This window comes from Pseudophryne corroboree, chromosome 4 (assembly GCF_028390025.1).
Source record: "Pseudophryne corroboree isolate aPseCor3 chromosome 4, aPseCor3.hap2, whole genome shotgun sequence".
In the NCBI taxonomy this organism is placed as follows: Eukaryota; Metazoa; Chordata; class Amphibia; order Anura; family Myobatrachidae; genus Pseudophryne; species Pseudophryne corroboree.
The window spans coordinates 15,941,075-15,966,212 of record NC_086447.1 but is presented as its reverse complement, the minus strand read 5'-3'; the positions used below and the strand labels follow the sequence as shown (position 1 = coordinate 15,966,212).

Below are 25,138 nucleotides of genomic sequence, written 5' to 3'. Positions count from 1 at the left end.
GAAGAATTTAATTAACAAAAAAATAAGTGCACATAGCAGAGGATGGTTTCGATCCACCGACCTCTGGGTTATGGGCCCAGCACGCTTCCGCTGCGCCACTCTGCTGCTCATGTAAGTACCAGAGATCCTGAAGTACTCACTCATCATGTGAAAGTACCAATGTGTTTCTTCGTTGGTCAATGGAAGAAAAATCTTGCAAAACTCTCCAGATTATTGCCTTTTTAACCTTTTTCTAGGAAACTTTCTAGATGAATGCTTTTTAGCCTTTGTCAGTACATGCTTTTGCAAGCTGTCTCTGTGGCGCAATCGGTTAGCGCATTCGGCTGTTAAACGAAAGGTTGGTGGTTCAATCCCACCCGGGGACGTAATTGACCTTGTGATCAAATTTTGGTGATCTTTAAGTAGACAAGTCAAAATTTCAAACCACCTCTTATAGTGTAGGGTACCTGGCCTTCTCTGATGCAATCAGAGTCAGATTTGATTAAGTCATTTTATAAAAAACAGGAAGCACAATTTAGCATGGGGTTGCAGAGAAAAAAAATTATGCAGGCAGAGAAATCCAATTGAGTGATTAATCAGCTCTCCATTTTATGGCTTTATTTTTATGCTAACACATTTGCTCTCTGAAAAGTGTCCACAAAGCCAAGTCTCTGATTAACACCTTTGTAGGAATGGTTTTTCACCTATTACTGATTAAAACTTGCTTCATTGGAAAGGCAGCAAGATGCATCCTCATTACAATGTCCACTGAAATAATACAGGTTGACACCAGGAAACATAAACCTCACTGCATCCTTGCTGCTTTCTCAAGTGGGAATCTGTTTAATGTGAAAACCAGGTGATATCTAATCAGCACACAGGTAAGAAGTTAAGAAAATCTTTCTTTAAGGGTGAAGATGTTTCTCACAAAATCGTTGCCCCAATGCATCATTGAAATTCAAGATGGAAAGATGATTTTGAAATATCAATTGTACATTTTGCATTGCTCTTCTGGTGACAATGTAGCTTGTTTTTGTCAATTACCATTTCAGTAATAGGGTAAAGAAAATTAAGTGGATTTCTGAAAGAAAACAATGCTGTCAATATACTATTAAAACAAATTAAAATGTTAAAAGTTATTGTACTTTAAGTAAAAATAAAAGAGCCAAAATATCAATTCCAGTTTTGGAAGAATTTAATTAACAAAAAAATAAGTGCACATAGCAGAGGATGGTTTCGATCCACCAACCTCTGGGTTATGGGCCCAGCACGCTTCCGCTGCGCCACTCGGCTGCTCATGTAAGTGTCAGAGATCCTGAAGTACTCACTCATCATGTGAAAGTACCAATGTGTTTCTTCGTTGGTCAATGGAAGAAAAATCTTGCAAAACTCTCCAGATTATTGCCTTTTTAACCTTTTTCTAGGAAACTTTCTAGATGAATGCTTTTTAGCCATTGTCAGTACATGCTTTTGCAAGCTGTCTCTGTGGCGCAATCAGTTAGCGCATTCGGCTGTTAACCGAAAGGTTGGTGGTTCAATCCCACCCGGGGACGTAATTGACCTTGTGATCAAATTTTGGTGATCTTTAAGTAGACAAGTCAAAATTTCAAACTACCTCTTATAGTGTAGGGTACCTGGCCTTCTCTGATGCAATCAGAGTCAGATTTGATTAAGTCATTTTATAAAAAACAGGAAGCACAATTTAGCATGGGGTTGCAGAGAAAAAAAATTATGCAGGCAGAGAAATCCAATTGAGTGATTAATCAGCTCTCCATTTTATGGCTTTATTTTTATGCTAACACATTTGCTCTATGAAAAGTGTCCACAAAGCCAAGTCTCTGATTAACACCTTTGTAGGAATGGTTTTTCACCTATTACTGATTAAAACTTGCTTCATTGGAAAGGCAGCAAGATGCATCCTCATTACAATGTCCACTGAAATAATACAGGTTGACACCAGGAAACATAAACCTCACTGCATCCTTGCTGCTTTCTCAAGTGGGAATCTGTTTAATGTGAAAACCAGGTGATATCTAATCAGCACACAGGTAAGAAGTTAAGAAAATCTTTCTTTAAGGGTGAAGATGTTTCTCACAAAATCGTTGCCCCAATGCATCATTGAAATTCAAGATGGAAAGATGATTTTGAAATATCAATTGTACATTTTGCATTGCTCTTCTGGTGACAATGTAGCTTGTTTTTGTCAATTACCATTTCAGTAATAGGGTAAAGAAAATTAAGTGGATTTCTGAAAGAAAACAATGCTGTCAATATACTATTAAAACAAATTAAAATGTTAAAAGTTATTGTACTTTAAGTAAAAATAAAAGAGTCAAAATATCAATTCCAGTTTTGGAAGAATTTAATTAACAAAAAAATAAGTGCACATAGCAGAGGATGGTTTCGATCCACCGACCTCTGGGTTATGGGCCCAGCACGCTTCAGCTGCGCTACTCTGCTGCTCATGTAAGTGTCAGAGATCCTGAAGTACTCACTCATCATGTGAAAGTACCAATGTGTTTCTTCGTTGGTCAATGGAAGAAAAATCTTGCAAAACTCTCCAGATTATTGCCTTTTTAACCTTTTTCTAGGAAACTTTCTAGATGAATGCTTTTTAGCCTTTGTCAGTACATGCTTTTGCAAGCTGTCTCTGTGGCGCAATCGGTTAGCGCATTCGGCTGTTAACCGAAAGGTTGGTGGTTCAATCCCACCCGGGGACGTAATTGACCTTGTGATCAAATTTTAGTGATCTTTAAGTAGACAAGTCAAAATTTCAAACCACCTCTTATAGTGTAGGGTACCTGGCCTTCTCTGATGCAATCAGAGTCAGATTTGATTAAGTCATTTTATAAAAAACAGGAAGCACAATTTAGCATGGGGTTGCAGAGAAAAAAAATTATGCAGGCAGAGAAATCCAATTAAGTGATTAATCAGCTCTCCATTGTATGGCCTTATTTTTATGCTAACACATTTGGTCTCTGAAAAGTGTCCACAAAGCCAAGTCTCTGATTAACACCTTTGTAGGAATGGTTTTTCACCTATTACTGATTAAAACTTGCTTCATTGGAAAGGCAGCAAGATGCATCCTCATTACAATGTCCACTGAAATAATACAGGTTGACACCAGGAAACATAAACCTCACTGCATCCTTGCTGCTTTCTCAAGTGGGAATCTGTTTAATGTGAAAACCAGGTGATATCTAATCAGCACACAGGTAAGAAGTTAAGAAAATCTTTCTTTAAGGGTGAAGATGTTTCTCACAAAATCGTTGCCCCAATGCATCATTGAAATTCAAGATGGAAAGATGATTTTGAAATATTAATTGTACATTTTGCATTGCTCTTCTGGTGACAATGTAGCTTGTTTTTGTCAATTACCATTTCAGTAATAGGGTAAAGAAAATTAAGTGGATTTCTGAAAGAAAACAATGCTGTCAATATACTATTAAAACAAATTAAAATGTTAAAAGTTATTGTACTTTAAGTAAAAATAAAAGAGTCAAAATATCAATTCCCGTTTTGGAAGAATATAATTAACAAAAAAATAAGTGCACATAGCAGAGGATGGTTTCGATCCACCGACCTCTGGGTTATGGGCCCAGCACGCTTCCGCTGCGCCACTCTGCTGCTCATGTAAGTGTCAGAGATCCTGAAGTACTCACTCATCATGTGAAAGTACCAATGTGTTTCTTCGTTGGTCAGTGGAAGAAAAATCTTGCAAAACTCTCCAGATTATTGCCTTTTTAACCTTTTTCTAGGAAACTTTCTAGATGAATGCTTTTTAGCCTTTGTCAGTACATGCTTTTGCAAGCTGTCTCTGTGGCGCAATCGGTTAGCGCATTCGGCTGTTAACCGAAAGGTTGGTGGTTCAATCCCACCCGGGGACGTAATTGACCTTGTGATCAAATTTTGGTGATCTTTAAGTAGACAAGTCAAAATTTCAAACCACCTCTTATAGTGTAGGGTACCTGGCCTTCTCTGATGCAGTCAGATTTGAGAAAGTCATTTTATAAAAAAACAGGAAGCACAATTTAGCATGGGGTTGCAGAGAAAAAAAATGATGCAGGCAGAGAAATCCAATTGAGTGATTAATCAGCTCTCCATTTTATGGCTTTATTTTTATGCTAACACATTTGCTCTCTGAAAAGTGTCCACAAAGCCAAGTCTCTGATTAACACCTTTGTAGGAATGGTTTTTCACCTATTACTGATTAAAACTTGCTTCATTGGAAAGGCAGCAAGATGCATCCTCATTACAATGTCCACTGAAATAATACAGGTTGACACCAGGAAACATAAACCTCATTGCATCCTTGCTGCTTTCTCAAGTGGGAATCTGTTTAATGTGAAAACCAGGTGATATCTAATCAGCACACAGGTAAGAAGTTAAGAAAATCTTTCTTTAAGGGTGAAGATGTTTCTCACAAAATCGTTGCCCCAATGCATCATTGAAATTCAAGATGGAAAGATGATTTTGAAATATCAATTGTACATTTTGCATTGCTCTTCTGGTGACAATGTAGCTTGTTTTTGTCAATTACCATTTCAGTAATAGCGTAAAGAAAATTAAGTGGATTTCTGAAAGAAAACAATGCTGTCAATATACTATTAAAACAAATTAAAATGTTAAAAGTTATTGTACTTTAAGTAAAAATAAAAGAGTCAAAATATCAATTCCAGTTTTGGAAGAATTTAATTAACAAAAAAATAAGTGCACATAGCAGAGGATGGTTTCGATCCACCGACCTCTGGGTTATGGGCCCATCACGCTTCCGCTGCGCCACTCTGCTGCTCATGTAAGTGTCAGAGATCCTGAAGTACTCACTCATCATGTGAAAGTACCAATGTGTTTCTTCGTTGGTCAATGGAAGAAAAATCTTGCAAAACTCTCCAGATTATTGCCTTTTTAACCTTTTTCTAGGAAACTTTCTAGATGAATGCTTTTTAGCCTTTGTCAGTACATGCTTTTGCAAGCTGTCTCTGTGGCGCAATCGGTTAGCGCATTCGGCTGTTAACCGAAAGGTTGGTGGTTCAATCCCACCCGGGGACGTAATTGACCTTGTGATCAAATTTTGGTGATCTTTAAGTAGACAAGTCAAAATTTCAAACCACCTCTTATAGTGTAGGGCACAGGTTCTCAAACTCGGTCCTCAGGACCCCACACGGTGCATGTTTTGCAGGTCTCTTCACAGAATCACAAGTGAAATAATTAGCTCCACCTGTGGACCTTTTAAAATGTGTGAGTGAGTAATTAATACACCTGTGCACTTGCTGGGTTACCTGCAAAACATGCACTGTGTGGGGTCCTGAGGACCGAGTTTGAGAACCACTGGTGTAGGGTACCTGGCCTTCTCTGATGCAATCAGAGTCAGATTTGATTAAGTCATTTTATAAAAAACAGGAAGCACAATTTAGCATGGGGTTGCAGAGAAAAAAAATGATGCAGGCAGAGAAATCCAATTGAGTGATTAATCAGCTCTCCATTTTATGGCTTTATTTTTATGCTAACACATTTGCTCTCTGAAAAGTGTCCACAAAGCCAAGTCTCTGATTAACACCTTTGTAGGAATGGTTTTTCACCTATTACTGATTAAAACTTGCTTCATTGGAAAGGCAGCAAGATGCATCCTCATTACAATGTCCACTGAAATAATACAGGTTGACACCAGGAAACATAAACCTCACTGCATCCTTGCTGCTTTCTCAAGTGGGAATCTGTTTAATGTGAAAACCAGGTGATATCTAATCAGCACACAGGTAAGAAGTTAAGAAAATATTTCTTTAAGGGTGAAGATGTTTCTCACAAAATCGTTGCCCCAATGCATCATTGAAATTCAAGATGGAAAGATGATTTTGAAATATCAATTGTACATTTTGCATTGCTCTTCTGGTGACAATGTAGCTTGTTTTTGTCAATTACCATTTCAGTAATAGGGTAAAGAAAATTAAGTGGATTTCTGAAAGAAAACAATGCTGTCAATATACTATTAAAACAAATTAAAATGTTAAAAGTTATTGTACTTTAAGTAAAAATAAAAGAGTCAAAATATTAATTCCAGTTTTGGAAGAATTTAATTAACAAAAAAATAAGTGCACATAGCAGAGGATGGTTTCGACCCACCGACCTCTGGGTTATGGGCCCATCACGCTTCCGCTGCGCCACTCTGCTGCTCATGTAAGTGTCAGAGATCCTGAAGTACTCACTCATCATGTGAAAGTACCAATGTGTTTCTTCATTGGTCAATGGAAGAAAAATCTTGCAAAACTCTCCAGATTATTGCCTTTTTAACCTTTTTCTAGGAAACTTTCTAGATGAATGCTTTTTAGCCTTTGTCAGTACATGCTTTTGCAAGCTGTCTCTGTGGCGCAATCGGTTAGCGCATTCGGCTGTTAACCGAAAGGTTGGTGGTTCAATCCCACCCGGGGATGTAATTGACCTTGTGATCAAATTTTGGTGATCTTTAAGTAGACAAGTCAAAATTTCAAACCACCTCTTATAGTGTAGGGTACCTGGCCTTCTCTGATGCAATCAGAGTCAGATTTGATTAAGTCATTTTATAAAAAACAGGAAGCACAATTTAGCATGGGGTTGCAGAGAAAAAAAATGATGCAGGCAGAGAAATCCAATTGAGTGATTAATCAGCTCTCCATTTTATGGCTTTATTTTTATGCTAACACATTTGCTCTCTGAAAAGTGTCCACAAAGCCAAGTCTCTGATTAACACCTTTGTAGGAATGGTTTTTCACCTATTACTGATTAAAACTTGCTTCATTGGAAAGGCAGCAAGATGCATCCTCATTACAATGTCCACTGAAATAATACAGGTTGACAACAGGAAACATAAACCTCACTGCATCCTTGCTGCTTTCTCAAGTGGGAATCTGTTTAATGTGAAAACCAGGTGATATCTAATCAGCACACAGGTAAGAAGTTAAGAAAATCTTTCTTTAAGGGTGAAGATGTTTCTCACAAAATCGTTGCCCCAATGCATCATTGAAATTCAAGATGGAAAGATGATTTTGAAATATCAATTGTACATTTTGCATTGCTCTTCTGGTGACAATGTAGCTTGTTTTTGTCAATTACCATTTCAGTAATAGGGTAAAGAAAATTAAGTGGATTTCTGAAAGAAAACAATGCTGTCAATATACTATTAAAACAAATTAAAATGTTAAAAGTTATTGTACTTTAAGTAAAAATAAAAGAGTCAAAATATCAATTCCAGTTTTGGAAGAATTTAATTAACAAAAAAATAAGTGCACATAGCAGAGGATGGTTTCGATCCACCGACCTCTGGGTTATGGGCCCAGCTCGCTTCCGCTGCGCCACTCTGCTGCTCATGTAAGTGTCAGAGATCCTGAAGTACTCACTCATCATGTGAAAGTACCAATGTGTTTCTTCGTTGGTCAATGGAAGAAAAATCTTGCAAAACTCTCCAGATTATTGCCTTTTTAACCTTTTTCTAGGAAACTTTCTAGATGAATGCTTTTTAGCCTTTGTCAGTACATGCTTTTGCAAGCTGTCTCTGTGGCGCAATCGGTTAGCGCATTCGGCTGTTAACCGAAAGGTTGGTGGTTCAATCCCACCCGGGGACGTAATTGACCTTGTGATCAAATTTTGGTGATCTTTAAGTAGACAAGTCAAAATTTCAAACCACCTCTTATAGTGTAGGGTACCTGGCCTTCTCTGATGCAATCAGAGTCAGATTTGATTAAGTCATTTTATAAAAAACAGGAAGCACAATTTAGCATGGGGTTGCAGAGAAAAAAATTATGCAGGCAGAGAAATCCAATTGAGTGATTAATCAGCTCTCCATTTTATGGCTTTATTTTTATGCTAACACATTTGCTCTCTGAAAAGTGTCCACAAAGCCAAGTCTCTGATTAACACCTTTGTAGGAATGTTTTTTCACCTATTACTGATTAAAACTTGCTTCATTGGAAAGGCAGCAAGATGCATCCTCATTACAATGTCAACTGAAATAATACAGGTTGACACCAGGAAACATAAACCTCACTGCATCCTTGCTGCTTTCTCAAGTGGGAATCTGTTTAATGTGAAAACCAGGTGATATCTAATCAGCACACAGGTAAGAAGTTAAGAAAATCTTTCTTTAAGGGTGAAGATGTTTCTCACAAAATCGTTGCCCCAATGCATCATTGAAATTCAAGATGGAAAGATGATTTTGAAATATCAATTGTACATTTTGCATTGCTCTTCTGGTGACAATGTAGCTTGTTTTTGTCAATTACCATTTCAGTAATAGGGTAAAGAAAATTAAGTGGATTTCTGAAAGAAAACAATGCTGTCAATATACTATTAAAACAAATTAAAATGTTAAAAGTTATTGTACTTTAAGTAAAAATAAAAGAGTCAAAATATCAATTCCAGTTTTGGAAGAATTTAATTAACAAAAAAATAAGTGCACATAGCAGAGGATGGTTTCGATCCACCGACCTCTGGGTTATAGGCCCAGCACGCTTCCGCTGCGCCACTCTGCTGCTCATGTAAGTGTCAGAGATCCTGAAGTACTCACTCATCATGTGAAAGTACCAATGTGTTTCTTCGTTGGTCAATGGAAGAAAAATCTTGCAAAACTCTCCAGATTATTGCCTTTTTAACCTTTTTCTAGGAAACTTTCTAGATGAATGCTTTTTAGCCTTTGTCAGTACATGCTTTTGCAAGCTGTCTCTGTGGCGCAATCGGTTGGCGCATTCGGCTGTTAACCGAAAGGTTGGTGGTTCAATCCCAACCAGGGACGTAATTGACCTTGTGATCAAATTTTGGTGATCTTTAAGTAGACAAGTCAAAATTTCAAACCACCTCTTATAGTGTAGGGTACCTGGCCTTCTCTGATGCAATCAGAGTCAGATTTGAGAAAGTCATTTTATAAAAAAACAGGAAGCACAATTTAGCATGGGGTTGCAGAGAAAAAAAATGATGCAGGCAGAGAAATCCAATTGAGTGATTAATCAGCTCTCCATTTTATGGCTTTATTTTTATGCTAACACATTTGCTCTCTGAAAAGTGTCCACAAAGCCAAGTCTCTGATTAACACCTTTGTAGGAATGGTTTTTCACCTATTACTGATTAAAACTTGCTTCATTGGAAAGGCAGCAAGATGCATCCTCATTACAATGTCCACTGAAATAATACAGGTTGACACCAGGAAACATAAACCTCATTGCATCCTTGCTGCTTTCTCAAGTGGGAATCTGTTTAATGTGAAAACCAGGTGATATCTAATCAGCACACAGGTAAGAAGTTAAGAAAATCTTTCTTTAAGGGTGAAGATGTTTCTCACAAAATCGTTGCCCCAATGCATCATTGAAATTCAAGATGGAAAGATGATTTTGAAATATCAATTGTACATTTTGCATTGCTCTTCTGGTGACAATGTAGCTTGTTTTTGTCAATTACCATTTCAGTAATAGCGTAAAGAAAATTAAGTGGATTTCTGAAAGAAAACAATGCTGTCAATATACTATTAAAACAAATTAAAATGTTAAAAGTTATTGTACTTTAAGTAAAAATAAAAGAGTCAAAATATCAATTCCAGTTTTGGAAGAATTTAATTAACAAAAAAATAAGTGCACATAGCAGAGGATGGTTTCGATCCACCGACCTCTGGGTTATGGGCCCATCACGCTTCCGCTGCGCCACTCTGCTGCTCATGTAAGTGTCAGAGATCCTGAAGTACTCACTCATCATGTGAAAGTACCAATGTGTTTCTTCGTTGGTCAATGGAAGAAAAATCTTGCAAAACTCTCCAGATTATTGCCTTTTTAACCTTTTTCTAGGAAACTTTCTAGATGAATGCTTTTTAGCCTTTGTCAGTACATGCTTTTGCAAGCTGTCTCTGTGGCGCAATCGGTTAGCGCATTCGGCTGTTAACCGAAAGGTTGGTGGTTCAATCCCACCCGGGGACGTAATTGACCTTGTGATCAAATTTTGGTGATCTTTAAGTAGACAAGTCAAAATTTCAAACCACCTCTTATAGTGTAGGGCACAGGTTCTCAAACTCGGTCCTCAGGACCCCACACGGTGCATGTTTTGCAGGTCTCTTCACAGAATCACAAGTGAAATAATTAGCTCCACCTGTGGACCTTTTAAAATGTGTGAGTGAGTAATTAATACACCTGTGCACTTGCTGGGTTACCTGCAAAACATGCACTGTGTGGGGTCCTGAGGACCGAGTTTGAGAACCACTGGTGTAGGGTACCTGGCCTTCTCTGATGCAATCAGAGTCAGATTTGATTAAGTCATTTTATAAAAAACAGGAAGCACAATTTAGCATGGGGTTGCAGAGAAAAAAAATGATGCAGGCAGAGAAATCCAATTGAGTGATTAATCAGCTCTCCATTTTATGGCTTTATTTTTATGCTAACACATTTGCTCTCTGAAAAGTGTCCACAAAGCCAAGTCTCTGATTAACACCTTTGTAGGAATGGTTTTTCACCTATTACTGATTAAAACTTGCTTCATTGGAAAGGCAGCAAGATGCATCCTCATTACAATGTCCACTGAAATAATACAGGTTGACACCAGGAAACATAAACCTCACTGCATCCTTGCTGCTTTCTCAAGTGGGAATCTGTTTAATGTGAAAACCAGGTGATATCTAATCAGCACACAGGTAAGAAGTTAAGAAAATATTTCTTTAAGGGTGAAGATGTTTCTCACAAAATCGTTGCCCCAATGCATCATTGAAATTCAAGATGGAAAGATGATTTTGAAATATCAATTGTACATTTTGCATTGCTCTTCTGGTGACAATGTAGCTTGTTTTTGTCAATTACCATTTCAGTAATAGGGTAAAGAAAATTAAGTGGATTTCTGAAAGAAAACAATGCTGTCAATATACTATTAAAACAAATTAAAATGTTAAAAGTTATTGTACTTTAAGTAAAAATAAAAGAGTCAAAATATTAATTCCAGTTTTGGAAGAATTTAATTAACAAAAAAATAAGTGCACATAGCAGAGGATGGTTTCGACCCACCGACCTCTGGGTTATGGGCCCATCACGCTTCCGCTGCGCCACTCTGCTGCTCATGTAAGTGTCAGAGATCCTGAAGTACTCACTCATCATGTGAAAGTACCAATGTGTTTCTTCATTGGTCAATGGAAGAAAAATCTTGCAAAACTCTCCAGATTATTGCCTTTTTAACCTTTTTCTAGGAAACTTTCTAGATGAATGCTTTTTAGCCTTTGTCAGTACATGCTTTTGCAAGCTGTCTCTGTGGCGCAATCGGTTAGCGCATTCGGCTGTTAACCGAAAGGTTGGTGGTTCAATCCCACCCGGGGATGTAATTGACCTTGTGATCAAATTTTGGTGATCTTTAAGTAGACAAGTCAAAATTTCAAACCACCTCTTATAGTGTAGGGTACCTGGCCTTCTCTGATGCAATCAGAGTCAGATTTGATTAAGTCATTTTATAAAAAACAGGAAGCACAATTTAGCATGGGGTTGCAGAGAAAAAAAATGATGCAGGCAGAGAAATCCAATTGAGTGATTAATCAGCTCTCCATTTTATGGCTTTATTTTTATGCTAACACATTTGCTCTCTGAAAAGTGTCCACAAAGCCAAGTCTCTGATTAACACCTTTGTAGGAATGGTTTTTCACCTATTACTGATTAAAACTTGCTTCATTGGAAAGGCAGCAAGATGCATCCTCATTACAATGTCCACTGAAATAATACAGGTTGACAACAGGAAACATAAACCTCACTGCATCCTTGCTGCTTTCTCAAGTGGGAATCTGTTTAATGTGAAAACCAGGTGATATCTAATCAGCACACAGGTAAGAAGTTAAGAAAATCTTTCTTTAAGGGTGAAGATGTTTCTCACAAAATCGTTGCCCCAATGCATCATTGAAATTCAAGATGGAAAGATGATTTTGAAATATCAATTGTACATTTTGCATTGCTCTTCTGGTGACAATGTAGCTTGTTTTTGTCAATTACCATTTCAGTAATAGGGTAAAGAAAATTAAGTGGATTTCTGAAAGAAAACAATGCTGTCAATATACTATTAAAACAAATTAAAATGTTAAAAGTTATTGTACTTTAAGTAAAAATAAAAGAGTCAAAATATCAATTCCAGTTTTGGAAGAATTTAATTAACAAAAAAATAAGTGCACATAGCAGAGGATGGTTTCGATCCACCGACCTCTGGGTTATGGGCCCAGCTCGCTTCCGCTGCGCCACTCTGCTGCTCATGTAAGTGTCAGAGATCCTGAAGTACTCACTCATCATGTGAAAGTACCAATGTGTTTCTTCGTTGGTCAATGGAAGAAAAATCTTGCAAAACTCTCCAGATTATTGCCTTTTTAACCTTTTTCTAGGAAACTTTCTAGATGAATGCTTTTTAGCCTTTGTCAGTACATGCTTTTGCAAGCTGTCTCTGTGGCGCAATCGGTTAGCGCATTCGGCTGTTAACCGAAAGGTTGGTGGTTCAATCCCACCCGGGGACGTAATTGACCTTGTGATCAAATTTTGGTGATCTTTAAGTAGACAAGTCAAAATTTCAAACCACCTCTTATAGTGTAGGGTACCTGGCCTTCTCTGATGCAATCAGAGTCAGATTTGATTAAGTCATTTTATAAAAAACAGGAAGCACAATTTAGCATGGGGTTGCAGAGAAAAAAATTATGCAGGCAGAGAAATCCAATTGAGTGATTAATCAGCTCTCCATTTTATGGCTTTATTTTTATGCTAACACATTTGCTCTCTGAAAAGTGTCCACAAAGCCAAGTCTCTGATTAACACCTTTGTAGGAATGTTTTTTCACCTATTACTGATTAAAACTTGCTTCATTGGAAAGGCAGCAAGATGCATCCTCATTACAATGTCAACTGAAATAATACAGGTTGACACCAGGAAACATAAACCTCACTGCATCCTTGCTGCTTTCTCAAGTGGGAATCTGTTTAATGTGAAAACCAGGTGATATCTAATCAGCACACAGGTAAGAAGTTAAGAAAATCTTTCTTTAAGGGTGAAGATGTTTCTCACAAAATCGTTGCCCCAATGCATCATTGAAATTCAAGCTGGAAAGATGATTTTGAAATATCAATTGTACATTTTGCATTGCTCTTCTGGTGACAATGTAGCTTGTTTTTGTCAATTACCATTTCAGTAATAGGGTAAAGAAAATTAAGTGGATTTCTGAAAGAAAACAATGCTGTCAATATACTATTAAAACAAATTAAAATGTTAAAAGTTATTGTACTTTAAGTAAAAATAAAAGAGTCAAAATATCAATTCCAGTTTTGGAAGAATTTAATTAACAAAAAAATAAGTGCACATAGCAGAGGATGGTTTCGATCCACCAACCTCTGGGTTATGGGCCCAGCACGCTTCTGCTGCACCACTCTGCTGCTCACGTAAGTGTCAGAGATCCTGAAGTACTCACTCATCATGTGAAAGTACCAATGTGTTTCTTCGATGGTCAATGGAAGAAAAATCTTGCAAAACTCTCCAGATTATTGCCTTTTTAACCTTTTTCTAGGAAACTTTCTAGATGAATGCTTTTTAGCCTTTGTCAGTACATGCTTTTGCAAGCTGTCTCTGTGGCGCAATCGGTTAGCGCATTTGGCTGTTAACCAAAAGGTTGGTGGTTCAATCCCACCCGGGGACGTAATTGACCTTATGATCAAATTTTGGTGATCTTTAAGTAGACAAGTCAAAATTTCAAACCACCTCTTATAGTGTAGGGTACCTGGCCTTCTCTGATGCAATCAGAGTCAGATTTGATTAAGTCATTTTATAAAAAACAGGAAGCACAATTTAGCATGGGGTTGCAGAGAAAAAAAATTATGCAGGCAGAGAAATCCAATTGAGTGATTAATCAGCTCTCCATTTTATGGCTTTATTTTTATGCTAACACATTTGCTCTCTGAAAAGTGTCCACAAAGCCAAGTCTCTGATTAACACCTTTGTAGGAATGGTTTTTCACCTATTACTGATTAAAACTTGCTTCATTGGAAAGGCAGCAAGATGCATCCTCATTACAATGTCCACTGAAATAATACAGGTTGACACCAGGAAACATAAACCTCACTGCATCCTTGCTGCTTTCTCAAGTGGGAATCTGTTTAATGTGAAAACCAGGTGATATCTAATCAGCACACAGGTAAGAAGTTAAGAAAATCTTTCTTTAAGGGTGAAGATGTTTCTCACAAAATCGTTGCCCCAATGCATCATTGAAATTCAAGATGGAAAGATGATTTTGAAATATCAATTGTACATTTTGCATTGCTCTTCTGGTGACAATGTAGTTTGTTTTTGTCAATTACCATTTCAGTAATAGGGTAAAGAAAATTAAGTGGATTTCTGAAAGAAAACAATGCTGTCAATATACTATTAAAACAAATTAAAATGTTAAAAGTTATTGTACTTTAAGTAAAAATAAAAGAGTCAAAATATCAATTCCAGTTTTGGAAGAATTTAATTAACAAAAAAATAAGTGCACATAGCAGAGGATGGTTTCGATCCACCGACCTCTGGGTTATGGGCCCAACACGCTTCCGCTGTGCCACTCTGCTGCTCATGTACGTATCAGAGATCCTGAAGTACTCACTCATCATTTGAAAGTACCAATGTGTTTCTTCGTTGGTCAATGGAAGAAAAATCTTGCAAAACTCTCCAGATTATTGCCTTTTTAACCTTTTTCTAGGAAACTTTCTAGATAAATGCTTTTTAGCCTTTGTCAGTACATGCTTTTGCAAGCTGTCTCTGTGGCGCAATCGGTTAGCGCATTCGGCTGTTAACTGAAAGGTTAGTGGTTCAATCCCACCCGGGGACGTAATTGACCTTGTGATCAAATTTTGGTGATCTTTAAGTAGACAAGTCAAAATTTCAAACCACCTCTTATAGTGTAGGGTACCTGGCCTTCTCTGATGCAATCAGAGTCAGATTTGATTAAGTCATTTTATAAAAAACAGGAAGCACAATTTAGCATGGGGTTGCAGAGAAAAAAAACTATGCAGGCAGAGAAATCCAATTGAGTGATTAATCAGCTCTCCATTTTATGGCTTTATTTTTATGCTAACACATTTGCTCTCTGAAAAGTGTCCACAAAGCCAAGTCTCTGATTAACACCTTTGTAGGAATGGTTTTTCACCTATTACTGATTAAAACTTGCTTCATTGGAAAGGCAGCAAGATGCATCCTCATTACAATGTCCACTGAAATAATACAGGTTGACACCAGGAAACATAAACCTCACTGTATCCTTGCTGCTTTCTCAAGTGGGAATCTGTTTAATGTGAAAACCAGGTGATATCTAATCAGCACACAGGTAAGAAGTTAAGAAAATCTTTCTTTAAGGGTGAAGATGTTTCTCACAAAATTGTTGCCCCAATGCATCATTGAAATTCAAGATGGAAAGATGATTTTGAAATATCATTGTACATTTTGCATTGCTCTTCTGGTGACAATGTAGCTTGTTTTTGTCAATTACCATTTCAGTAATAGGGTAAAGAAAATTAAGTGGATTTCTGAAAGAAAACAATGCTGTCAATATACTATTAAAACAAATTAAAATGTTAAAAGTTATTGTACTTTAATAAAAATAAAAGAGTCAAAATATCAATTCCAGTTTTGGAAGAATTTAATTAACAAAAAAATAAGTGCACATAGAAGAGGATGGTTTCGATCCACCGACCTCTGGGTTATGGGCCCAGCACATTTCCGCTGTGCCACTCTGCTGCTCATGTACGTGTCAGAGATCCTGAAGTACTCACTCATCATTTGAAAGTACAAATGTGTTTCTTCGTTGGTCAATGGAAGAAAAATCTTGCAAAACTCTCCAGATTATTGCCTTTTTAACCTTTTTCTAGGAAACTTTCTAGATGAATGCTTTTTAGCCTTTGTCAGTACATGCTTTTGCAAGCTGTCTCTGTGGCGCAATCGGTTGGCGCATTCGGCTGTTAACCGAAAGGTTGGTGGTTCAATACCACCCAGGGACGTAATTGACCTTGTGATCAAATTTTGGTGATCTTTAAGTAGACAAGTCAAAATTTCAAACCACCTCTTATGGTGTAGGGTACCTGGCCTTCTCTGATGCAATCAGAGTCATTTTTGATTAAGTCATTTTATAAAAAACAGGAAGCACAATTTAGCATGGGGTTGCAGAGAAAAAAAATTATGCAGGCAGAGAAATCCAATTGAGTGATTAATCAGCTCTCCATTTTATGGCTTTATTTTTATGCTAACACATTTGCTCTATGAAAAGTGTCCACAAAGCCAAGTCTCTGATTAACACCTTTGTAGGAATGGTTTTTTACCTATTACTGATTAAAACTTGCTTCATTGGAAAGGCAGCAAGATGCATGCTCATTACAATGTCCACTGAAATAATACAGGTTGACACCAGGAAACATAAACCTCACTGCATCCTTGCTGCTTTCTCAAGTGGGAATCTGATTAATGTGAAAACCAGGTGATATCTAATCAGCACACAGGTAAGAAGTTAAGAAAATCTTTCTTTAAGGGTGAAGATGTTTCTCACAAAATCGTTGCCCCAATGCATCATTGAAATTCAAGCTGGAAAGATGATTTTGAAATATCAATTGTACATTTTGCATTGCTCTTCTGGTGACAATGTAGCTTGTTTTTGTCAATTACCATTTCAGTAATAGGGTAAAGAAAATTAAGTGGATTTCTGAAAGAAAACAATGCTGTCAATATACTATTAAAACAAATTAAAATGTTAAAAGTTATTGTACTTTAAGTAAAAATAAGAGTCAAAATATCAATTCCAGTTTTGGAAGAATTTAATTAACAAAAAAATAAGTGCACATAGCAGAGGATGGTTTCGATCCACCAACCTCTGGGTTATGTGCACAGCACGCTTCCGCTGCGCCACTCTGCTGCTCACGTAAGTGTCAGAGATCCTGAAGTACTCACTCATCATGTGAAAGTACCAATGTGTTTCTTCGTTGGTCAATGGAAGAAAAATCTTGCAAAACTCTCCAGATTATTGCCTTTTTAACTTTTTTCTAGGAAACTTTCTAGATGAATGCTTTTTAGCCTTTGTCAGTACATGCTTTCGCAAGCTATCTCTGTGGCGCAATCGGTTAGCGCATTTGGCTGTTAACCGAAAGGTTGGTGGTTCAATCCCACCCGGGGACGTAATTGACCTTATGATCAAATTTTGGTGATCTTTAAGTAGACAAGTCAAAATTTCAAACCACCTCTTATAGTGTAGGGTACCTGGCCTTCTCTGATGCAATCAGAGTCAGATTTGATTAAGTCATTTTATAAAAAACAGGAAGCACAATTTAGCATGGGGTTGCAGAGAAAAAAAATTATGCAGGCAGAGAAATCCAATTGAGTGATTAATCAGCTCTCCATTTTATGGCTTTATTTTTATGCTAACACATTTGCTCTCTGAAAAGTGTCCACAAAGCCAAGTCTCTGATTAACACCTTTGTAGGAATGGTTTTTCACCTATTACTGATTAAAACTTGCTTCACTGGAAAGGCAGCAAGATGCATCCTCATTACAATGTCCACTGAAATAATACAGGTTGACACCAGGAAACATAAACCTCACTGCATCCTTGCTGCTTTCTCAAGTGGGAATCTGTTTAATGTGAAAACCAGGTGATATCTAATCAGCACACAGGTAAGAAGTTAAGAAAATCTTTCTTTAAGGGTGAAGATGTTTCTCACAAAATCGTTGCCCCAATGCATCATTGAAATTCAAGCTGGAAAGATGATTTTGAAATATCAATTGTACATTTTGCATTGCTCTTCTGGTGACAATGTAGCTTGTTTTTGTCAATTACCATTTCAGTAATAGGGTAAAGAAAATTAAGTGGATTTCTGAAAGAAAACAATGCTGTCAATATACTATTAAAACAAATTAAAATGTTAAAAGTTATTGTACTTTAAGTAAAAATAAAAGAGTCAAAATATCAATTCCAGTTTTGGAAGAATTTAATTAACAAAAAAATAAGTGCACATAGCAGAGGATGGTTTCGATCCACCGACCTCGCGGTTATGGGCCCAGCACGCTTCCGCTGCGCCACTCTACTGCTCATGTAAGTGTCAGAGATCCTGAAGTACTCACTCATCATGTGAAAGTACCAATGTGTTTCTTCGTTGGTCAATGGAAGAAAAATCTTGCAAAACTCTCCAGATTATTGCCTTTTTAACCTTTTTCTAGGAAACTTTCTAGATGAATGCTTTTTAGCCTTTGTCAGTACATGCTTTTGCAAGCTGTCTCTGTGGCGCAATCGGTTAGCGCATTTGGCTGTTAACCGAAAGGTTGGTGGTTCAATCCCAACCAGGGACGTAATTGACCTTGTGATCAAATTTTGCTGATCTTTAAGTAGACAAGTCAAAATTTCAAACCACCTCTTATGGTGTAGGGTACCTGGCCTTCTCTGATGCAATCAGAGTCATATTTGTTTAAGTCATTTTATAAAAAAACAGGAAGCACAATTTAGCATGGGGTTGCAGAGAAAAAAAATTATGCAGGCAGAGAAATCCAATTGAGTGATTAATCAGCTCTCCATTTTATGGCTTTATTTTTATGCTAACACATTTGCTCTCTGAAAAGTGTCCACAAAGCCAAGTCTCTGATTAACACCTTTGTAGGAATGGTTTTTCACCTATTACTGATTAAAACTTGCTTCATTGGAAAGGCAGCAAGATGCATCCTCATTACAATGTCCACTGAAATAATACAGGTTGACACCAGGAAACATAAACCTCACTGCATCCTTGCTGCTTTCTCAAGTGGGAATCTGTTTAATGTGAAAACCAGGTGATATCTAATCAGCACACAGGTAAGAAGTTAAGAAAATCTTTCTTTAAGGGTGAAGATGTTTCTCACAAAATCGTTGCCCCAATGCATCATTGAAATTCAAGATGGAAAGATGATTTTGAAATATCAATTGTACATTTTGCATTGCTCATCTGGTGACAATGTAGCTTGTTTTTGTCAATTACCATTTCAGTAATAGGGTAAAGAAAATTAAGTGGATTTCTGAAAGAAAACAATGCTGTCAATATACTATTAAAACAAATTAAAATGTTAAAAGTTATTGTTCTTTAAGTAAAAATAAAAGAGTCAAAATATCAATTCCAGTTTTGGAAGAATTTAATTAACAAAAAAATAAGTGCACATAGCAGAGGATGGTTTTGATCCACCGACCTCTGGGTTATGGGTCCAGCACGCTTCCGCTGCGCCACTCTGCAGCTTATGTAAGTGTCAGAGATCCTGAAGTACTCACTCATCATGTGAAAGTACCAATGTGTTTCTTCGTTGGTCAATGGAAGAAAAATCATGCAAAACTCTCCAGATTATTGCCTTTTTAACCTTTTTCTAGGAAACTTTCTAGATGAATGCTTTTTAGCCTTTGTCAGTACATGCTTTTGCAAGCTGTCTCTGTGGCGCAATCGGTTAGCGCATTCGGCTGTTAACCGAAAGGTTGGTGGTTCAATCCCACCCAGGGACGTAATTGACCTTGTGATCAAATTTTGGTGATCTTTAAGTAGACAAGTCAAAATTTCAAACCACCTCTTATAGTGTAGGGTACCTGGCCTTCTCTGATGCAATCAGAGTCAGATTTGATTAAGTCATTTTATAAAAAACAGGAAGCACAATTTAGCATGGGGTTGCAGAGAAAAAAAAATATGCAGGCAGAGAAATCCAATTGAGTGATTAATCAGCTCTCCATTTTATGGTTTTATTTTTATGCTAACACATTTGCTCTCTGAAAAGTGTCCACAAAGCCAAGTCTCTGATTAACACCTTTGTAGGAATGGTTTTTCACCTATTACTGATTAAAACTTGCTTCATTGGAAAGGCAGCAAGATGCATCCTCATTACAATGTCCACTGAAATAATACAGGTTGACACCAGGAAACATAAACCTCACTGCATCCTTGCTGCTTTCTCAAGTGGGAATCTGTTTAATGTGAAAACCAGGTGATATCTAATCAGCACACAGGTAAGAAGTTAAGAAAATCTTTCTTTAAGGGTGAAGATGTTTCTCACAAAATCGTTGCCCCAATGCATCATTGAAATTCAAGCTGGAAAGATGATTTTGAAATATCAATTGTACATTTTGCATTGCTCTTCTGGTGACAATGTAGCTTGTTTTTGTCAATTACCATTTCAGTAATAGGGTAAAGAAAATTAAGTGGATTTCTGAAAGAAAACAATGCTGTCAATATACTATTAAAACAAATTAAAATGTTAAAAGTTATTGTACTTTAAGTAAAAATAAAAGAGTCAAAATATCAATTCCAGTTTTGGAAGAATTTAATTAACAAAAAAATAAGTGCACATAGCAGAGGATGGTTTCGATCCACCCACCTCGGGGTTATGGGCCCAGCACGCTTCTGCTGCACCACTCTGCAGCTCATGTAAGTGTCAGAGATCCTGAAGTACTCACTCATCATGTGAAAGTACCAATGTGTTTCTTCGTTGGTCAATGGAAGAAAAATCTTGCAAAACTCTCCAGATTATTGCCTTTTTAACCTTTTTCTAGGAAACTTTCTAGATGAATGCTTTTTAGTCTTTGTCAGCACATGCTTTTGCAAGCTGTCTCTGTGGCGCAATCGGTTAGCGCATTCGGCTGTTAACCGAAAGGTTGGTGGTTCAATCCCACCGAGGGACGTAATTGACCTTGTGATGAAATTTTGGTGATCTTTAAGTAGACAAGTCAAAATTTCAAACCACCTCTTATGGTGTAGGGTACCTGGCCTTCTCTGATGCAATCAGAGTCAGATTTGATTAAGTCATTTTATAAAAAACAGGAAGCACAATTTAGCATGGGGTTGCAGAGAAAAAAAAATATGCAGGCAGAGAAATCCAATTGAGTGATTAATCAGCTCTCCATTTTATGGCTTTATTTTTATGCTAACACATTTGCTCTCTGAAAAGTGTCCACAAAGCCAAGTCTCTGATTAACACCTTTGTAGGAATGGTTTTTCACCTATTACTGATTAAAACTTGCTTCATTGGAAAGGCAGCAAGATGCATCCTCATTACAATGTCCACTGAAATAATACAGGTTGACACCAGGAAACATAAACCTCACTGCAGCCTTGCTGCTTTCTCAAGTGGGAATCTGTTTAATGTGAAAACCAGGTGATATCTAATCAGCACACAGGTAAGAAGTTAAGAAAATCTTTCTTTAAGGGTGAAGATGTTTCTCACAAAATCGTTGCCCCAATGCATCATTGAAATTCAAGATGGAAAGATGATTTTGAAATATCAATTGTACATTTTGCATTGCTCATCTGGTGACAATGTAGCTTGTTTTTGTCAATTACCATTTCAGTAATAGGGTAAAGAAAATTAAGTGGATTTCTGAAAGAAAACAATGCTGTCAATATACTATTAAAACAAATTAAAATGTTAAAAGTTATTGTTCTTTAAGTAAAAATAAAAGAGTCAAAATATCAATTCCAGTTTTGGAAGAATTTAATTAACAAAAAAATAAGTGCACATAGCAGAGGATGGTTTTGATCCACCGACCTCTGGGTTATGGGTCCAGCACGCTTCCGCTGCGCCACTCTGCAGCTTATGTAAGTGTCAGAGATCCTGAAGTACTCACTCATCATGTGAAAGTACCAATGTGTTTCTTCGTTGGTCAATGGAAGAAAAATCATGCAAAACTCTCCAGATTATTGCCTTTTTAACCTTTTTCTAGGAAACTTTCTAGATGAATGCTTTTTAGCCTTTGTCAGTACATGCTTTTGCAAGCTGTCTCTGTGGCGCAATCGGTTAGCGCATTCGGCTGTTAACCGAAAGGTTGGTGGTTCAATCCCACCCAGGGACGTAATTGACCTTGTGATCAAATTTTGGTGATCTTTAAGTAGACAAGTCAAAATTTCAAACCACCTCTTATAGTGTAGGGTACCTGGCCTTCTCTGATGCAATCAGAGTCAGATTTGATTAAGTCATTTTATAAAAAACAGGAAGCACAATTTAGCATGGGGTTGCAGAGAAAAAAAAATATGCAGGCAGAGAAATCCAATTGAGTGATTAATCAGCTCTCCATTTTATGGTTTTATTTTTATGCTAACACATTTGCTCTCTGAAAAGTGTCCACAAAGCCAAGTCTCTGATTAACACCTTTGTAGGAATGGTTTTTCACCTATTACTGATTAAAACTTGCTTCATTGGAAAGGCAGCAAGATGCATCCTCATTACAATGTCCACTGAAATAATACAGGTTGACACCAGGAAACATAAACCTCACTGCATCCTTGCTGCTTTCTCAAGTGGGAATCTGTTTAATGTGAAAACCAGGTGATATCTAATCAGCACACAGGTAAGAAGTTAAGAAAATCTTTCTTTAAGGGTGAAGATGTTTCTCACAAAATCGTTGCCCCAATGCATCATTGAAATTCAAGCTGGAAAGATGATTTTGAAATATCAATTGTACATTTTGCATTGCTCTTCTGGTGACAATGTAGCTTGTTTTTGTCAATTACCATTTCAGTAATAGGGTAAAGAAAATTAAGTGGATTTCTGAAAGAAAACAATGCTGTCAATATACTATTAAAACAAATTAAAATGTTAAAAGTTATTGTACTTTAAGTAAAAATAAAAGAGTCAAAATATCAATTCCAGTTTTGGAAGAATTTAATTAACAAAAAAATAAGTGCACATAGCAGAGGATGGTTTCGATCCACCCACCTCGGGGTTATGGGCCCAGCACGCTTCTGCTGCACCACTCTGCAGCTCATGTAAGTGTCAGAGATCCTGAAGTACTCACTCATCATGTGAAAGTACCAATGTGTTTCTTCGTTGGTCAATGGAAGAAAAATCTTGCAAAACTCTCCAGATTATTGCCTTTTTAACCTTTTTCTAGGAAACTTTCTAGATGAATGCTTTTTAGTCTTTGTCAGCACATGCTTTTGCAAGCTGTCTCTGTGGCGCAATCGGTTAGCGCATTCGGCTGTTAACCGAAAGGTTGGTGGTTCAATCCCACCGAGGGACGTAATTGACCTTGTGATGAAATTTTGGTGATCTTTAAGTAGACAAGTCAAAATTTCAAACCACCTCTTATGGTGTAGGGTACCTGGCCTTCTCTGATGCAATCAGAGTCAGATTTGATTAAGTCATTTTATAAAAAACAGGAAGCACAATTTAGCATGGGGTTGCAGAGAAAAAAAAATATGCAGGCAGAGAAATCCAATTGAGTGATTAATCAGCTCTCCATTTTATGGCTTTATTTTTATGCTAACACATTTGCTCTCTGAAAAGTGTCCACAAAGCCAAGTCTCTGATTAACACCTTTGTAGGAATGGTTTTTCACCTATTACTGATTAAAACTTGCTTCATTGGAAAGGCAGCAAGATGCATCCTCATTACAATGTCCACTGAAATAATACAGGTTGACACCAGGAAACATAAACCTCACTGCAGCCTTGCTGCTTTCTCAAGTGGGAATCTGTTTAATGTGAAAACCAGGTGATATCTAATCAGCACACAGGTAAGAAGTTAAGAAAATCTTTCTTTAAGGGTGAAGATGTTTCTCACAAAATCGTTGCCCCAATGCATCATTGAAATTCAAGCTGGAAAGATGATTTTGAAATATCAATTGTACATTTTGCATTGCTCATCTGGTGACAATGTAGCTTGTTTTTGTCAATTACCATTTCAGTAATAGGGTAAAGAAAATTAAGTGGATTTCTGAAAGAAAACAATGCTGTCAATATACTATTAAAACAAATTAAAATGTTAAAAGTTATTGTTCTTTAAGTAAAAATAAAAGAGTCAAAATATCAATTCCCGTTTTGGAAGAATTTAATTAACAAAAAAATAAGTGCACATAGCAGAGGATGGTTTTGATCCACCGACCTCTGGGTTATGGGTCCAGCACGCTTCCGCTGCGCCACTCTGCAGCTTATGTAAGTGTCAGAGATCCTGAAGTACTCACTCATCATGTGAAAGTACCAATGTGTTTCTTCGTTGGTCAATGGAAGAAAAATCTTGCAAAACTCTCCAGATTATTGCCTTTTTAACCTTTTTCTAGGAAACTTTCTAGATGAATGCTTTTTAGACTTTGTCAGTACATGCTTTTGCAAGCTGTCTCTGTGGCGCAATCGGTTAGCGCATTCGGCTGTTAACCGAAAGGTTGGTGGTTCAATCCCACCCAGGGACGTAATTGACCTTGTGATCAAATTTTGCTGATCTTTAAGTAGACAAGTCAAAATTTCAAACCACCTCTTATAGTGTAGGGTACCTGGCCTTCTCTGATGCAATCAGATTTGATTAAGTTTTTTTATAAAAAACAGGAAGCACAATTTAGCATGGGGTTGCAGAGAAAAAAAATTATGCAGGCAGAGAAATCCAATTGAGTGATTAATCAGCTCTCCATTTTATGGCTTTATTTTTATGCTAACACATTTGCTCTCTGAAAAGTGTCCACAAAGCCAAGTCTCTGATTAACACCTTTGTAGGAATGGTTTTTCACCTATTACTGATTAAAACTTGCTTCATTGGAAAGGCAGCAAGATGCATCCTCATTACAATGTCCACTGAAATAATACAGGTTGACACCAGGAAACATAAACCTCACTGCATCCTTGCTGCTTTCTCAAGTGGGAATCTGTTTAATGTGAAAACCAGGTGATATCTAATCAGCACACAGGTAAGAAGTTAAGAAAATCTTTCTTTAAGGGTGAAGATGTTTCTCACAAAATCGTTGCCCCAATGCATCATTGAAATTCAAGATGGAAAGATGATTTTGAAATATCAATTGTACATTTTGCATTGCTCATCTGGTGACAATGTAGCTTGTTTTTGTCAATTACCATTTCAGTAATAGGGTAAAGAAAATTAAGTGGATTTCTGAAAGAAAACAATGCTGTCAATATACTATTAAAACAAATTAAAATGTTAAAAGTTATTGTACTTTAAGTAAAAATAAAAGAGTCAAAATATCAATTCCAGTTTTGGAAGAATTTAATTAACAAAAAAATAAGTGCACATAGCAGAGGATGGTTTTGATCCACCGAACTCTGGGTTATGGGCCCAGCACGCTTCCGCTGCGCCACTCTGCTGCTCATGTAAGTGTCAGAGATCCTGAAGTACTCACTCATCATGTGAAAGTACCAATGTGTTTCTTCGTTGGTCAATGGAAGAAAAATCTTGCAAAACTCTCCAGATTATTGCCTTTT

The 25,138-nt window shown here is 37.0% G+C and overlaps 15 non-coding genes across 15 annotated transcripts; all 15 read left to right on the top strand.

The window, feature by feature from the left end:
* Positions 1-1,458: 1,458 nt before the first annotated feature.
* Positions 1,459-1,532, top strand: TRNAN-GUU (transfer RNA asparagine (anticodon GUU)). The gene has a single exon. It is a non-coding gene; the product is annotated as a tRNA-Asn (tRNA).
* A 1,093-nt stretch (positions 1,533-2,625) lies between these two features.
* Positions 2,626-2,699, top strand: TRNAN-GUU (transfer RNA asparagine (anticodon GUU)). Its single transcript has one exon. It is a non-coding gene; the product is annotated as a tRNA-Asn (tRNA).
* A 1,093-nt stretch (positions 2,700-3,792) lies between these two features.
* TRNAN-GUU (transfer RNA asparagine (anticodon GUU)) lies at positions 3,793-3,866 on the top strand. The gene has a single exon. It is a non-coding gene; the product is annotated as a tRNA-Asn (tRNA).
* Positions 3,867-4,954: 1,088 nt separating this feature from the next.
* TRNAN-GUU (transfer RNA asparagine (anticodon GUU)) lies at positions 4,955-5,028 on the top strand. Its single transcript has one exon. It is a non-coding gene; the product is annotated as a tRNA-Asn (tRNA).
* A 1,305-nt stretch (positions 5,029-6,333) lies between these two features.
* On the top strand, positions 6,334-6,407 carry TRNAN-GUU (transfer RNA asparagine (anticodon GUU)). Its single transcript has one exon. It is a non-coding gene; the product is annotated as a tRNA-Asn (tRNA).
* A 1,093-nt stretch (positions 6,408-7,500) lies between these two features.
* TRNAN-GUU (transfer RNA asparagine (anticodon GUU)) lies at positions 7,501-7,574 on the top strand. The gene has a single exon. It is a non-coding gene; the product is annotated as a tRNA-Asn (tRNA).
* Positions 7,575-9,834: 2,260 nt separating this feature from the next.
* TRNAN-GUU (transfer RNA asparagine (anticodon GUU)) lies at positions 9,835-9,908 on the top strand. Its single transcript has one exon. It is a non-coding gene; the product is annotated as a tRNA-Asn (tRNA).
* A 1,305-nt stretch (positions 9,909-11,213) lies between these two features.
* TRNAN-GUU (transfer RNA asparagine (anticodon GUU)) lies at positions 11,214-11,287 on the top strand. The gene has a single exon. It is a non-coding gene; the product is annotated as a tRNA-Asn (tRNA).
* A 1,093-nt stretch (positions 11,288-12,380) lies between these two features.
* Positions 12,381-12,454, top strand: TRNAN-GUU (transfer RNA asparagine (anticodon GUU)). The gene has a single exon. It is a non-coding gene; the product is annotated as a tRNA-Asn (tRNA).
* A 1,092-nt stretch (positions 12,455-13,546) lies between these two features.
* Positions 13,547-13,620, top strand: TRNAN-GUU (transfer RNA asparagine (anticodon GUU)). The gene has a single exon. It is a non-coding gene; the product is annotated as a tRNA-Asn (tRNA).
* Positions 13,621-19,378: 5,758 nt separating this feature from the next.
* Positions 19,379-19,452, top strand: TRNAN-GUU (transfer RNA asparagine (anticodon GUU)). Its single transcript has one exon. It is a non-coding gene; the product is annotated as a tRNA-Asn (tRNA).
* A 1,093-nt stretch (positions 19,453-20,545) lies between these two features.
* TRNAN-GUU (transfer RNA asparagine (anticodon GUU)) lies at positions 20,546-20,619 on the top strand. The gene has a single exon. It is a non-coding gene; the product is annotated as a tRNA-Asn (tRNA).
* Positions 20,620-21,712: 1,093 nt separating this feature from the next.
* Positions 21,713-21,786, top strand: TRNAN-GUU (transfer RNA asparagine (anticodon GUU)). Its single transcript has one exon. It is a non-coding gene; the product is annotated as a tRNA-Asn (tRNA).
* Positions 21,787-22,879: 1,093 nt separating this feature from the next.
* On the top strand, positions 22,880-22,953 carry TRNAN-GUU (transfer RNA asparagine (anticodon GUU)). Its single transcript has one exon. It is a non-coding gene; the product is annotated as a tRNA-Asn (tRNA).
* A 1,093-nt stretch (positions 22,954-24,046) lies between these two features.
* Positions 24,047-24,120, top strand: TRNAN-GUU (transfer RNA asparagine (anticodon GUU)). Its single transcript has one exon. It is a non-coding gene; the product is annotated as a tRNA-Asn (tRNA).
* Positions 24,121-25,138: the final 1,018 nt, after the last annotated feature.